This window comes from Pongo pygmaeus, chromosome 6 (genome assembly GCF_028885625.2).
Source record: "Pongo pygmaeus isolate AG05252 chromosome 6, NHGRI_mPonPyg2-v2.0_pri, whole genome shotgun sequence".
NCBI classification, from domain to species: Eukaryota; Metazoa; Chordata; class Mammalia; order Primates; family Hominidae; genus Pongo; species Pongo pygmaeus.
Genome location: NC_072379.2, coordinates 110,157,250 through 110,170,590, shown reverse-complemented (window position 1 = coordinate 110,170,590; position 13,341 = coordinate 110,157,250). Strand labels below are relative to the sequence as shown.

Sequence of the window (13,341 nt, the reverse complement as noted above, 5' to 3'; positions counted from 1 at the left end):
GTTTTTCAAGCACTAGAAATGAGAGTGCTAATTATTATTCCTATTCTGGGAACTGAAAGGTTATAAAAAGGCATTGAAATGAAATTTTACTTTACTGAATTTGTTCTTAAGGTCTTCTAATACAGTCGTATTATAATCAGAGGAGAGGTTAATAAAACTGACTATCAGTTCTCTGGGTCTGTAGTTTAAATTTTTCTGAGAATTTTAAATGGAGATTCTTAAGAAATTATACTAAATGACACTGTTTTCTGCGAATATGGCTCTATTAGAATATCCTTTTAATGCCAAATTATTAGTGTAGTTGCAAGATGGGTTTGAGTCACAATCAGTTGCTCTATTGTTATATAGGTATATGATTTCAGTTTGTAGAAATGTCTAGACCATTGATCCCAGATACTGTATTGTGTTCTTTAAGCATGTTGCTAATTGAAAAGATTAAGGGCAGTTTACAGTGGAAGAACTTTGGAGTGGAGGTTTCCAAAAGTTTTATGCAAATAGTCTTCTGGAATAACTTAGAGAAAATTATGTTGTCCTAAAGTTGATGTCTAGAACCTAGCTTTTTTAGTAAGTTTATACAGTTAGGCAGAATTTGCATTTTGTTATAGGATTTGGTTTCCTGTATTATCAATATGTATTAAGTTCATGCGTTGTGGTAAATAGTTGTATAAAACAAATAACTAAAATGAATATATAAGCTTCTAAACAATCAAAATTATACAGAGAATAACCAGCTTAGTTTTTTTTCTTTTTGTTTTAGTTAGAACTAGTTAAGGGCATAGTTATCAGCTTTAAGGAGTTAGAATTAGTTTGCTTTATTTATTATAATTATGGTATTGAACTTCTCCCTGAGTTCTGGTAGTCAGTGAGATACAGAAGGTCAGGAAATCCTTTAGCTTCTTTGGGAAAAGCTACATTTTTAAAACAGGACTGCCTTTATATTCTACCATTATTTGAGCATGGTTAGGGCCTTCTCTTGGGCAGAAGATTCTGCTCTCAACCCTTGTCTTTCAGGTTCTCTCCATAGTGGGTCACCAGCCCAAAGCAAACTGGTCACTTACTTTGAATGCAAAAATATCTTAATGTAGGGGTACAGTAAACATAGAAAGAAAGATTTACAGGCATATAGCTTTAAATACACTTTAACATGTTTAAGATAGAATGTATTTTACATTTGTTGCCTCTTTAATCTTGAATTCCTAGCAACCTTGTCTTAGACCCAATCCTTAGGGAAACGTAGACTTTTCTTTGCTGAGCTTTGGAGTCAGATTCTTCATTTCAGATTAAAACTGCCTTCTTCACAGCCACCCACATTCCTTTTCGGTCCCAAGGATCCCTTTGAATCCATTCACAAGCATGTATCTTTTGGTAACAAATAATCCATTTAAGAATGATTTTTTTTCCCAATTTTGTTACTGCTATCTTGCTATATAACTATCACTATTCTAAGAAGGACTTCCAGAGCACAAAATCTCCTTACTTTGGATCTGATGATATTCCAGAGGATCATGTGGCAATCATAATATCCCAATGTTCATATTTTTAGCCCAGTATATTCCTACTGAACATCTATGTTCATGGCTTGTGCTGAGAGCCAGAGCAATTCACTGCAAAATATAAGATACAGGTCTTGCTCACAAGACCTTGACTGTCTTATGAAAGGACAAGGCTTATCCCCAGTGAAGAAGTTAGTGAAGAAAGTATTAAATCATGTTATTTCCAAATGTCAGTTCATGGATTAAACCCAGGTTTGCATTAGATATATTTGAATTTGCAGAGGTATTAGAATTGCTTGCAGTATTCCTAGACCCTACCCCTAAGAAGTCAAATGTATTATGTTAGAATTTGTTTGATATATTGTGTAGAGTTTCCTTGGCTACTGGTAATAGGAAAATAGCTTGGTATAAAGGGGATTTATTGGAAGGCTTATTATATACACACAAGGAAGGCACGAGTGAGAAAGTTGTCAGGGACAACTAGAGCCAGGACTTGAATGCTGCTGGAGTGCTCCATCTTCTTTCTAAGTTCTTTTCTGCATCTTGGCTTAGTTCTCTCAGACCAGCTTTCTCTGCATAGCAGGGTACATGGCTGCTGGCAGCTCGCATGCCCAGTTTCTTCACCGCCTGAGAGAGATTGCTCCTACTGCCTTGATTTCAGTGTGGAATATCTTGGGGAAGGACTGTGATGTATTCAGCTTGGGTCACATGCCCTTATCTATACAACTATACAGATCAACTTTGGCCACCAGGATGGGGAACCGTGATTGGTCCAGCTTTGAACAAGTACACACCCCAAGCCTGTGGCTAGGCCAAGTGATCTATAAGAAAATGACAACATCTCTTTGAATCACATTGTTCTGTGGGAATTGGGGAGTGGAGTACAGGTGACATTTCCTAGAGGAAGGAGGATGCTATTTTCAGAATCAAAGTAGAATGGAATTCTAGGAAGAAAGGAAAATATGTTTTTACAATTGGGTCTATATTTCATGAATTTGAGACCAACTCTAGGTATAATAGATAATTTAATTTACAGTTTCACTAGATACCAGCAAATCATATTTTAAATTATTTAAGAGCAGAAATTATAATAATGAGATTTAGGGATTAACTAATTCAACATATTTGAAGACATCTTTGCTACTATACAGCTTTGATCAACTAAACACGTTTATGTCATGGGGTTCAACAGAATTTTTGACAGTTGGGATAGATTCTTCTCTTTAAATTTCTCTAATGACTCAAGGACTGAAATAGTTGGCATGGTGTGGAGATCTCTGGAAGTCCCTAAGCATCCTGCAAGGAACACAGCTGTTTTTCTTTACTCTGGGAAAAGCCACTCTTGAAGGTCACTCAGCAACTGGTAGACACATTATTTAAGAAATATCCAAGGATTGAAAGATTAAATCTCATTAAAGGGATGTGTAATACTAGTCTTTTGGGTTTATTGAATAAATACTGTTAATGGTAACACTGGAAATTCACTTTGAGTAACAAATTTTGCTGTAAGAATTGTTTTTCTGTCTTTCAAAGATTCTGTTGGTTTGTGATTAGGGGAAGCATGTTTTTAAGATTCCCTCTATGAGAAATACTTATTTACTTTTTAAACACTACTCAGTGCTTCTTTTTTTAAGTTAGGATTTTCAGTATTAATTTGCAATTCATTAAGTATTTGACTAGAAAGATAAGGGTGATCAAACATGGGAAGTATCAGCTAATTAAAGGCAAGCCATAAATGAAAATAAAGTTTCTAATGATGCATTGGTAAATTCAATGGAAAATAGGATTTAGTTTATAAAATATTTGATTTTTAAAAAGCCGTATAGCTACATTCATTTCATTATATGAGTTGTCCCTTTTGCAATGCTCGACACAATAAATGCTGGCACAAATTGTTGGTTAATGATTATTCATACTGACCTATTCCCCTCATGCACATGAATCACTTCTACTGGTTGCTGAAAGGTTACCTATGAAAGTAGATGTACTTCTTTTTTTAAAAAGGAAGCACCACATTACACGACATTAATTTAATTCAGGAAATGAAGACTGATATTGCATACAGTTGAAACTACAGAGGGAATTTATGTAGGTGGAATGTAATGTGAATACATTAGAACTTTAATGGCTTACAGAGGCTTTTAGAGTAAAAGGGTGCCCTAGGAATAGTTTAATGACCTCATGCCAAAGTTTTAGATTTTATTTGAGTGAGAATTCCTGCAGTGGGGTCACTGGTCTTGATAAAAGGTATATGCTTTCCACATTTAAAACTAAGATTTAAGACTTTAAAAAGTAAGTAAAATAAATAATTTTGTGTCATTATCTTTTGTTTTTTGCAATTGATACATAATTTTTACATAGTGTACCATTTTCCTTTTTTCATTTGCATGGCCAGAGGGAAAAAATACTTGAAAACACTACTACACAATACTGTCTCTCTAGGTCAGACTTCAGAGACATATGTATGCAGAATATATTAGGAAATTGCAGAATATGAAGGAAAATACAGTTTAATTAGCACTGAGGTCTTTGTTCATCAATAACATACATTTATGTGTTTGAAATTGTCTTGACTTTCAGCTACCTATGATTATCTTGTTTCCTGCTGAGTTTGAAATTAAAAGTATCATCAAAAAGCAAGCTCTCTTTCAATCTATGTTTTTTTAAAAAAGTTTTAACCTACAGCTTAATAATACTCAACAGTCATTATTGGTTGTAACTTATTTTGAACTCTGAGAAGCTGGATACAGACTCTCAAGAAAAGAGATACATTGTGATTTATATACCAGCATTTAAGATAGAGTTATGGAGTTTTATGTTACCTGCTAAATTTGGACTTCCAAGATACTGGGCACCACCTGGCACACATTTCCTCCTGTGCTGACTCCTCTGTGTCGTCACTCACCTTGGTCTGCTGGGGCTGACGTCAAAGGAAGTCAGGATTTAATGTTGGAATGCTTTATTGGCTTACTTGTGTGCTTTCTGCCCAAATTACTTTTGGCTCAGGAATCTCACCTGATGTTTTACCCCTTAGGATGAGTTATGAGTTTTTACGTAGTTCTGTAACCTGTCATTAATAGAGACTTTGTATTTATAGCAACAAACATGTTATCCTGAAACAGTTGGTGAGTGATAAATTTGTAATGTCCCTTTGTGGATTTTTCTTCACTTCTCATGATAGAATAACTATATGTTTCTGTTTTATATAGCCAGGGTTATATCTGTTATTTAAATACCAACTTTATTACCCTTTTTAAAAACTTGTTGTAAATTTAGATTTACACAAAAGTTGCAAGAGTAGTGCATAGAACTCCTATGGCTTCTCTACCCAGATATACCAGTTTCAGTATTTTAGAATATTTATTTTATTATCTTTTTTCCCTCCCTCTTCTCTCTCTCTTCCTCCTCCTCCCCCTCCTCTTCCTCTCCCTCTGTATTTGTGTGTGTATGAATATATACCCACAAAAAGTCTTATTAAACCATCTGAAAGTAGGTTGCATACATCATGCCCCTTTAATTCTTGACACTCTTGTACATTCTTCCTGAGTCATGATGCTTGCTGATTGGTATATTAATGCTTTTCTTTAATTGATTTTAAAATTTAACACTTTATTCATAGCAGTATAGAGCTTTAAATACATTAAGAAATGACTCAAGTTCTAAATTTTACATTTGAAACAACTGAGGCTCAGACAGTTGAGGTATTTTACGTAAGCTCACACAATCATTGAATTTTGGAACTCTGGCTTGAACCAACTCTGATAGTGCTGTCCATTTCACTAAATAATAACTAATAAAAGTTGTGCCCTGTCACTGTTAGTATAAATAGTGCCTCTTTATACTATTACTTCTCACAGTGATGTTTTATTCCATTTTATTTGGTTTATGGAATGATGTACTTAGTAAGTTATTTAATTTTGGGATGATTCTGTAGTACTTTTAGAACTTAAATATAGAAATTAAGCTTTATGTTATAATGGGGGAAAAAGATTTTAAACTGTGCCGCTCAGGTTGATGGAAGATACTTTTCTCTTATAAAGTCCAAAGATTTGAAGTTTATAAGAAGGGATTAGACTATCTGGAAATATAGCAGATGAGACATCTTGAAATATTCCCAATGCAAAACTCATAAAAAATTAAAAACAAACATTAAAAACTTAAATGTATAACTAGCTTGCAGGGAAGCAAGGGAAATTCTCAGAGACCACAATAAGGGGGAATACATTTCTAGGGCAGTAAGTATACATTAAAGTCAGTAGCTGTCACATGGATATTTGTCAATTCCTGATCATTTAGAGCTTTTGGTTTCCATGGCCACATGGGAATCAGAAGACAAGGCCATAGGCTCATACAAGGCAGGAAATTGGAACAGAAATTCTAAATGAAGTCAGGACCATGGAAGAGACACATCTTTAGGAAATGGATAGACTAAAACAAAAATCTGTTCTGTAAGAAAAATTGTCTAGGCTCTGAGAGAGAAAGCCCTGATTTGTGGAATTGAGGTTTGAATTCACATTCACTGCACCTGAAAAGCCCTAAACTGAGATATTAATTTACAGTGGCCTGGGTTTAGAGCAGCCTCAGGCACCAAATTCCCTGGGCACATGCAACTTGCAACCAGGCCTTATAGAATCCCAAAGGTAAAGTTTGATTAACATTATATCCCAGTAAAAACATTGCATGAGAAAATGAGCTCTATAAGTGAGAGTCAGAAGCAACCATTAGCTGAACCAGACTTTAAAGGCTTTAGAAATTGGAGCTATCAGATATTAAATGTAGTTGAAAGAAAGAGAGGAGAATGAAAATAGGAGAAAGCAACAAGAGATTATCTAAAATGGTCAAGCAAAGTACTACTTTTATCCCTTGTGCTTTGATACATTGTTTTTTGGGGTGATAATGGTATTTACTGTGGTTATATTAAAAAAACCCTTATCCTCATAGTATGAATATTATAAAATTTGCAGTGAAATACATAATAGCTGAGATGTACTTTAAAATAATATGGCAAGAATAAAAGTGTAGAAGGGTTACAGATGAAACAAGATTGGCCATGAATCCATAATTGTTGGCTCTAGGTGATGGATTACATGGTGGTTCATTATGCCAGTCCATCTACTTTTTAAAACACATTTTTATTGAGGTATAATTTATATACCATTGAATTTACCTGTTGTAAGTGATATAATGATGTTTTCCAGCTTTACTGAGGTAAACTGGCAACAATTACATATATTTAAAGTATACATGATATATATATATTTTTATTACACTTTAAGTTCTAGGGTACATGTGCACAATGTGCGGGTTTGTTACATATGTATACATGTGCCATGTTGGTGTGCTGCACCCATTAACTCGTCATTTACATTAGGTATATCTCCTAATGCTATCCCTCCCCCTTTCCCCAATCCCACGACAGGCCCTGGTGTGCGATGTTCCCCACTCTGTGTCCAAGTGTTCTCATTGTTCACCTGTGAGTGAGAACAGTATACATGATATTTTGATATATATAGACATTATGAAATGATTACCACAAACTAATTAACATACCCATTACTTCACATAGTTACCTTCTTTTTGGTGGTGAGAACATTTAAGATCTACTCTCTTAGTAAAATTCGAGTGTATAATACAGTATTATTAGCTATAGTCACCTTGCTGTACATTAGACTTCCAGAAATTATTAATCCTGCATAACTGGAACTTTGTATACTGTGACCAACATCTTCTCATTTTCCCTAGTTCTCAGCTCTTCGCAACCACTATTCTACTCTTTGCTTCTGTGAGTCCAGCTTTTTTTGATTACCCATATAAGTGAGATCATGCAGTATTTGTCTTTCTGTGCCTGGCTTATTTCATTTAACATAATGTTCTCTAGGTTCATCCACACTGTCACAAATGACAAGATTTCCTTTTTAAAAGCTGAATAATATTTCATAGTACATATACCACTGTGTGTGTGTATATATACACCTGCAGAAGAATATCCACACACACTCATATATATACACAAACCCACACCCACACTGACCACACTTTCTTTATCCCTTCATCCATTTATGAACATGTAGGTTACTTCCATATCTTGGCTGTTTTGAATAATTCTGCAATGAAATGGGAGTGAAGATATTTCTTTGACTTACTGATTTCATTTCCTTTGGATACATACCCAGAAGTGAGAGTGGTAGATCATCTGGTAGTTCTGTTTTCAGTTCTTTGAGATATATCCCTATTTTTCATAATGGTTGAACTAATTTACATTCCTACCAATAGAGCACAAGGGTTCTCTTTTCTCCATATTCTCACCAACACTTATCTTTTGACTTTCTGATAATAGCCATCCTAACAGGTGTGAGGTGACATCTCATTGCACATTTAATTTAATTTCCATTTCCTTGATAATTAGTGATATTGAATATTTTTTATATGCTTCTGGGCCATTTGTATGTCTTCTTTTGAGAATTCTCTATACAGGTCTTTTTCCCATTTTAAAATCAAGTTGTTTTCTTGCTATAGAGTTGTTTGCATACCTTATATATTTTGTATATTAACCCCTTATTAGATATATGGTTTGCAAATATTTTCTTCCATTCCATAGATTGTCTCTTTACCATGTTGATTGTTTCCTTCTCTCTTCAGAAATTTTTCAGTTTGATAGAAGCTCAGCTGTCTTTTTTTGCTTTGTTGCTTGTGCTTTTGGGGTCGTATCTAAGAAATCATTACTCAGATCAGTGTCGTGGAGCTTTTCTCCCTGTGTTTTCTTCTAGTAGTTTTACAGTTTCAGGTAGTTTTACAGTTTCAGACATCATCTTTGAAAATCCATTTAGAGTTGATTTTTGTATATGGTGTGAGATAAGGGTCTGATTTTATTCCTCTGCATGTGGATATTCAGTTTTCCAAGCACCATTTATTGAAGAACCTATTCTTTCCTCATTGTGTGTTCTTGGCATCTTTGTTGAAAATTGATTTTTCATAAATGTGTACATTTATTTCTGGATTCTCTATTCTATTACATTGGTCTATATGTCTATTTTTATGCTAGTACCATACTGTTTTGATTACTATAATTTTGTATTTGAGTTAAGTAGTGTGATGTCTCCAGCTTTGTTCTTCTTGCTCAAGATTGTTTGGCTATTCAGGGTCTTTTGTGGTTCCATATGAATTTAGGATTGTGTTGTGTATTTCTGTGAAAAATGACATCAGAGTTTTAAAAAGAGTGCAATTGAATCTGTAGAATGCTTTGGGGTGAATCTGTAGAACGCTTGAATTTTTTATTAAAAATTTTATTTTTAATAAAATTATTTTATTAAAATAATTTTATTAAAAAGTATATTTTATTTTATATAATAACATATCAATAAATAGTATTAAAAGTAATAAACTTATGGAGTCATGCAGTCATTACCATAACCCAGTTTTAAAATATTTTCATCACCTGAGAAAGGGACCTTATGCCTGTTTGAAGTTAATCCTTACTCCCACCTCTTTCCTTAGGCAACTGCTGATCTGATTTATAGATTTGCCTTTTCTGAACCTTTTCTATAAATAGAACCATACTAATGTGGTTTTTCCTGACTGGCTCTTTTACTTACTAGAATTTTTCGAGGTTTAGCCGTGTTGTACTATGTATTAGCATTTTGTGTCTTTTTATTGCAAAAAGTATTCTCTATATGAATATACCACATTTCGTTTCTCCACTCACCAGATGATAAATGTTTGGGTTTTGATGTTTTCAAATTGTGAATAATGCTGCTATAGATATTTGTGTACAGTTCCGTGTATATACATGATTTCATTTCTCTTGGGCAGATACCTAATAGTGGGATTGCTGAGTGGCATGGTACATTTATGTTTAACTTTTAAAGAAATTGCTCAACTAACTGGGGTGGGGAAAGTGGGCTGCTGACTGGCACCACTTGCACTCTCATTCCACCTCTTTGATACCTGATACGGGGAAGTGAAGGGCCTACTTGCCCCATCTCCTTATTGCTGAGTGGGGTTAGAAGTCCAGCTCCCTGCTGGGCCCTGCCGACACCATGGTGTTGGGGGATGGGGCGGGGTAGTTTTTCCTTTGATGTTTGACTAGATTAGGATGGTTATTAGCAAAAATGTTTCTGTTCTGCTAGGTCTTCCCTTTCCTGGTCCTTTGGCTAGAGAGTAGGCTTTTCTTCAGGTCTTTTTTTTTTTTTTTTTGGTTTGACAGAGCAAGACTCTGTTGCCCAGGCTGGAGTGCAGTGGCACGATCTCCGCTCACTGCAACCTCTGCCTTCTGGGCTAGACATTCTTGTGCCTCAGCCTCCCGAGTAGCTGGGATTACAGGCTTGCACCACCATGCCTGGCTAATTTTATTTGGTATTTTTAGTAGAGATGGGGTTTTACCATGTTGCCCAGGCTGGTCTCAAACTCCTGAGCTCAAGCGATCTGCCCGTTTCAGCCTCCCAAAGTGCTGGGATTACAGGCGTTGGCCACCACGTCTTCAGGCCCTTTTTTTGCTTGGCCTGTTGGTAGCTACAGGTTGCAGGATTCTCTAGTGCCTGATCTAGGATATATGGGAAGCAAAAAGAAAGTCCAGGGGACTTGCGATGGTGTCATTTCTCAAGTTCTGTGGTTCCTGGCCTCTAGTTTATCTTCTTTCCACCTTGCAGATCTTCCTATATTTTTGTTTGTGGTGTTATGTTCAGGGTGTTTTAGTTGTAAGAGGGATGACTAATGATGAGTGGATGAATTCTTGTCCTGTTTTTTAATCTTTCCTGATATCAGAGGTTACTGAGTTCTGGCCAGTGGAAAATGGGAGGAAGTGAAGTGCCATTTTTAGGCCTGGCCCATGAAAAATCTTTGTGATCCTCCATGCTGTCTCCTCTGTCTGCTGGCTGAATGGAGATGTTTTGTATTCTTTTATGAGTTGGTTAGTTAGGTGTGGCCACTAGAGGAGACAGAGGAGAGGCTCAGGAAAACGAAGTTTATTAGACTTACAGGTCCTAGAGACAGGAGGTAAAGCACGGTATGTGGGGCCACATGGGAAAGATACCAGAGTGGTCAGGAAGCAGATGACAATAGCAGCTAGGCCAAAGCCTTTTTTGAGGTTTCTGTGCAGGAAGGGCAAGGCAAGGCAAGGCAGGGCAGGGTGAATAGTTTAGGATTGGCTAGTTTGAATAATTTTGGCAGATTGTAATCTGTAGGGGTGGTCCCTGGTTGCCTGGTACCTGGCCTTGGGAAGATGAAGGCAGAGGAAATTGTCTCCAGGGTTATACTGGCTGGAGGAGGTATGGTTCTGGATTGGTTAGTTTGCATATGAAAGGCATGCTTCTGGTTGAGCTCTTGCTAGCTGGAAGAATTGGCCAGGTCTGGCAGAGGCAGTGTCTCCCCAGCTAGGAATTTTTTTTAACGTGTCAAAAAACATCATAATATACAGGATATCTATACTGATTTTGATATCTGTATCAATATCTATATCTATATTTATGTATATGTATGTATATAATACAATGGAGCAGAGGATCCAGTTGAGGACACGATGCCACAGGGGATGGTAGATGTACAAGCTCGAAAAAACTGGGTTTCTGAATGATTGTGTGGAGTCAGTCCACTCACTATTGTGTTATACCACTGAGCTTTTGAAATTCTTTTTACAAGCATTTAGCCTATTCTGACTGTATAACACGACTCATTGTTATACCTTTTCTCCTCTGCTTTTTCTTAAGTTCCCTTTAAGTCTAAACTCAAGCTCTATTTTCTTCATGCAACTTTCTTTAATTCTGTCATTCACTTGTTAGAAATCCTACAGCATTGTAAGTTTAACTCATGATTATAAATCCTTTTGTACTGTCCTCTAATTATTAATTTCATGGGTTAATAATAACTCTACTTTGTAAGTTTCTAAAAGAAAGGGGACTATAATCCTCTCACCTGCTAGTTCAGAGGGATGCTGGAATAAATGCATATGAAATTTCTTCTTTGAAGCATTGATATGCCTGAATAATTAAACCCTACAGAAATATGATAAAATGAAATTATGATCATTAAAATTTTTTTTTTCTTAGACTTTGAGGGTGTTTCTGGTGAACTATTCTCCTAAAAAGTTTTTAGCTTCTTGACGAATTCATCATATTCTTTATGGCAGGGATTTTCAAACCTTTTTGCTCATGACTCATATTAAGTAATATAGTTTTGCACTATACACACATACATGCAAATGGAACGAAAGTTTCATTTAACAATACTTAAACTGTAATTACTATCATTATGTGCAATGCCCTCTGATATTTTCTGTTCTGGTCATAACCTATTAAATTGATGATTCTGACTCATTCATTGGTTGTGACCTGTAGTTTGCAAAATGCTCCCTTATTGCTGGAGGGAAGCTTACAAGGGTGAGACAGCTCAAATTGAGCTATAACTAAGGGAGTGGAGCATGTTAACTTTTGATTCTGAAATTTTAAATGTGGGCTTGTCATAAGCACTTCAAGCAATAAGTGTAACATGAAGGATAAGGAGCCCCATAGTCTGTCCCTTGTTTGAGAAAACCCTTTTGTAGCTGCTGTGGTCCTTGGGCCTTTTTTATTACATAATCTGGGGTACTTATTAATGAAGATTAATGAGCCCCATTTCAGACCTATGAAATTAGAATCGTTTTGTGAGGACCTTGGAATCTGCATTAACAAACTGTAAATACTAAAGTTTGAGAACCATTTCCTTAAGGAGAGCTCCATGTCTTGGGTGAGGGCAAATTGTTGGGGGATTTGCTAGACATGGTAATGGCTTTTGCTTGGAAAATCCTGATTGCCTTTGTTTACTAAACTTTTGAATTCTTAGTCTTATACCTTTTAAAAAATTTGTTTTATTTCCTATCTGTTTGTCTGTTAAATTATTCATCATATATTTGTGCTAATTTTAGCTTATTGTTTCTAATATTGAGAGTGGCAGGAAGCAGCCAAATGCGTAGGCAGATAGGGCGGGTCCCCAGTGAAACCCCTCTTCCAAGCCCAAGACAGGTTAAAGCCTGAAAGCCAAGCTACAAGTTACATCCTCAGACTGGATTGAGAACTTGCCTATTTGGCATGCTTTCCTCTGATAGATCCCCACCATTCACCTATTTTACATATACCTACCCTTTCCTAATTGGTTTTCTACTCTGTTGTGCCCACCTTTGAGTGGTGTCTTTGCTTTAACCTTTTTTGCATACTCACAAACCACAACACACTCTCCCTATTCTGAGTCTATAAAAGGCCCTGGACCCAGCCACACTGGGGACTTTCCTGCCTTCAGATAGGGGAATCATACCCCTTCCACCCTCTGTGCCCCCTCTTTGCTGAGAGCTTTCCTTTTTCGCCTGTTAAATTCTACTTTACTGACTCTCTGGTGTCTGCATGCCTAATTCTTCCTGGTTGTGTGACAAGAACTCGGACCTAGCTGAGCTAAGGAGCAGAAAGACCGCTACAATATTATACCAATGGGTATATCATTTTATAATATGTTTTTTTTAATTTTTAAATTTTAATTAAAAATTTTTCTATTTTATGAACTTTATTTTTATTTCTTCTTAAGCTTTTTTAATTTTATTTTTTAAAATGCCTGTTTTATACTTTTTAGCTTGTCATTTGCTTTTAAGACTATTTAGTTATCTTTAAAATTTTTATTTTTTTGTCAGTGAATTTTTTTCTTTCTTTTTAAAATATAAACTATCTTTTATTTCTGTAGCTTTTAAAATGATCAACAGAAAGCACAGTCACAAGATTGTCAGCTGAATGGATGGCCCATTCATTTAGCATGAGATATGTGTAGATTTTTATGGTAATGATTCAGTAGTGAATCAGGCCTCCCTCATTGATTTGTGTAGTTTCCTCCCACA

The 13,341-nt window shown here is 35.8% G+C and overlaps 1 protein-coding gene across 8 annotated transcripts in view; it reads left to right on the top strand.

Annotated features, from left to right (window-relative positions):
- Positions 1-13,341, top strand: part of IMMP2L (inner mitochondrial membrane peptidase subunit 2) — a 945,432-nt gene that overhangs the window by 71,956 nt on the left and 860,135 nt on the right. The window lies entirely within an intron of this gene.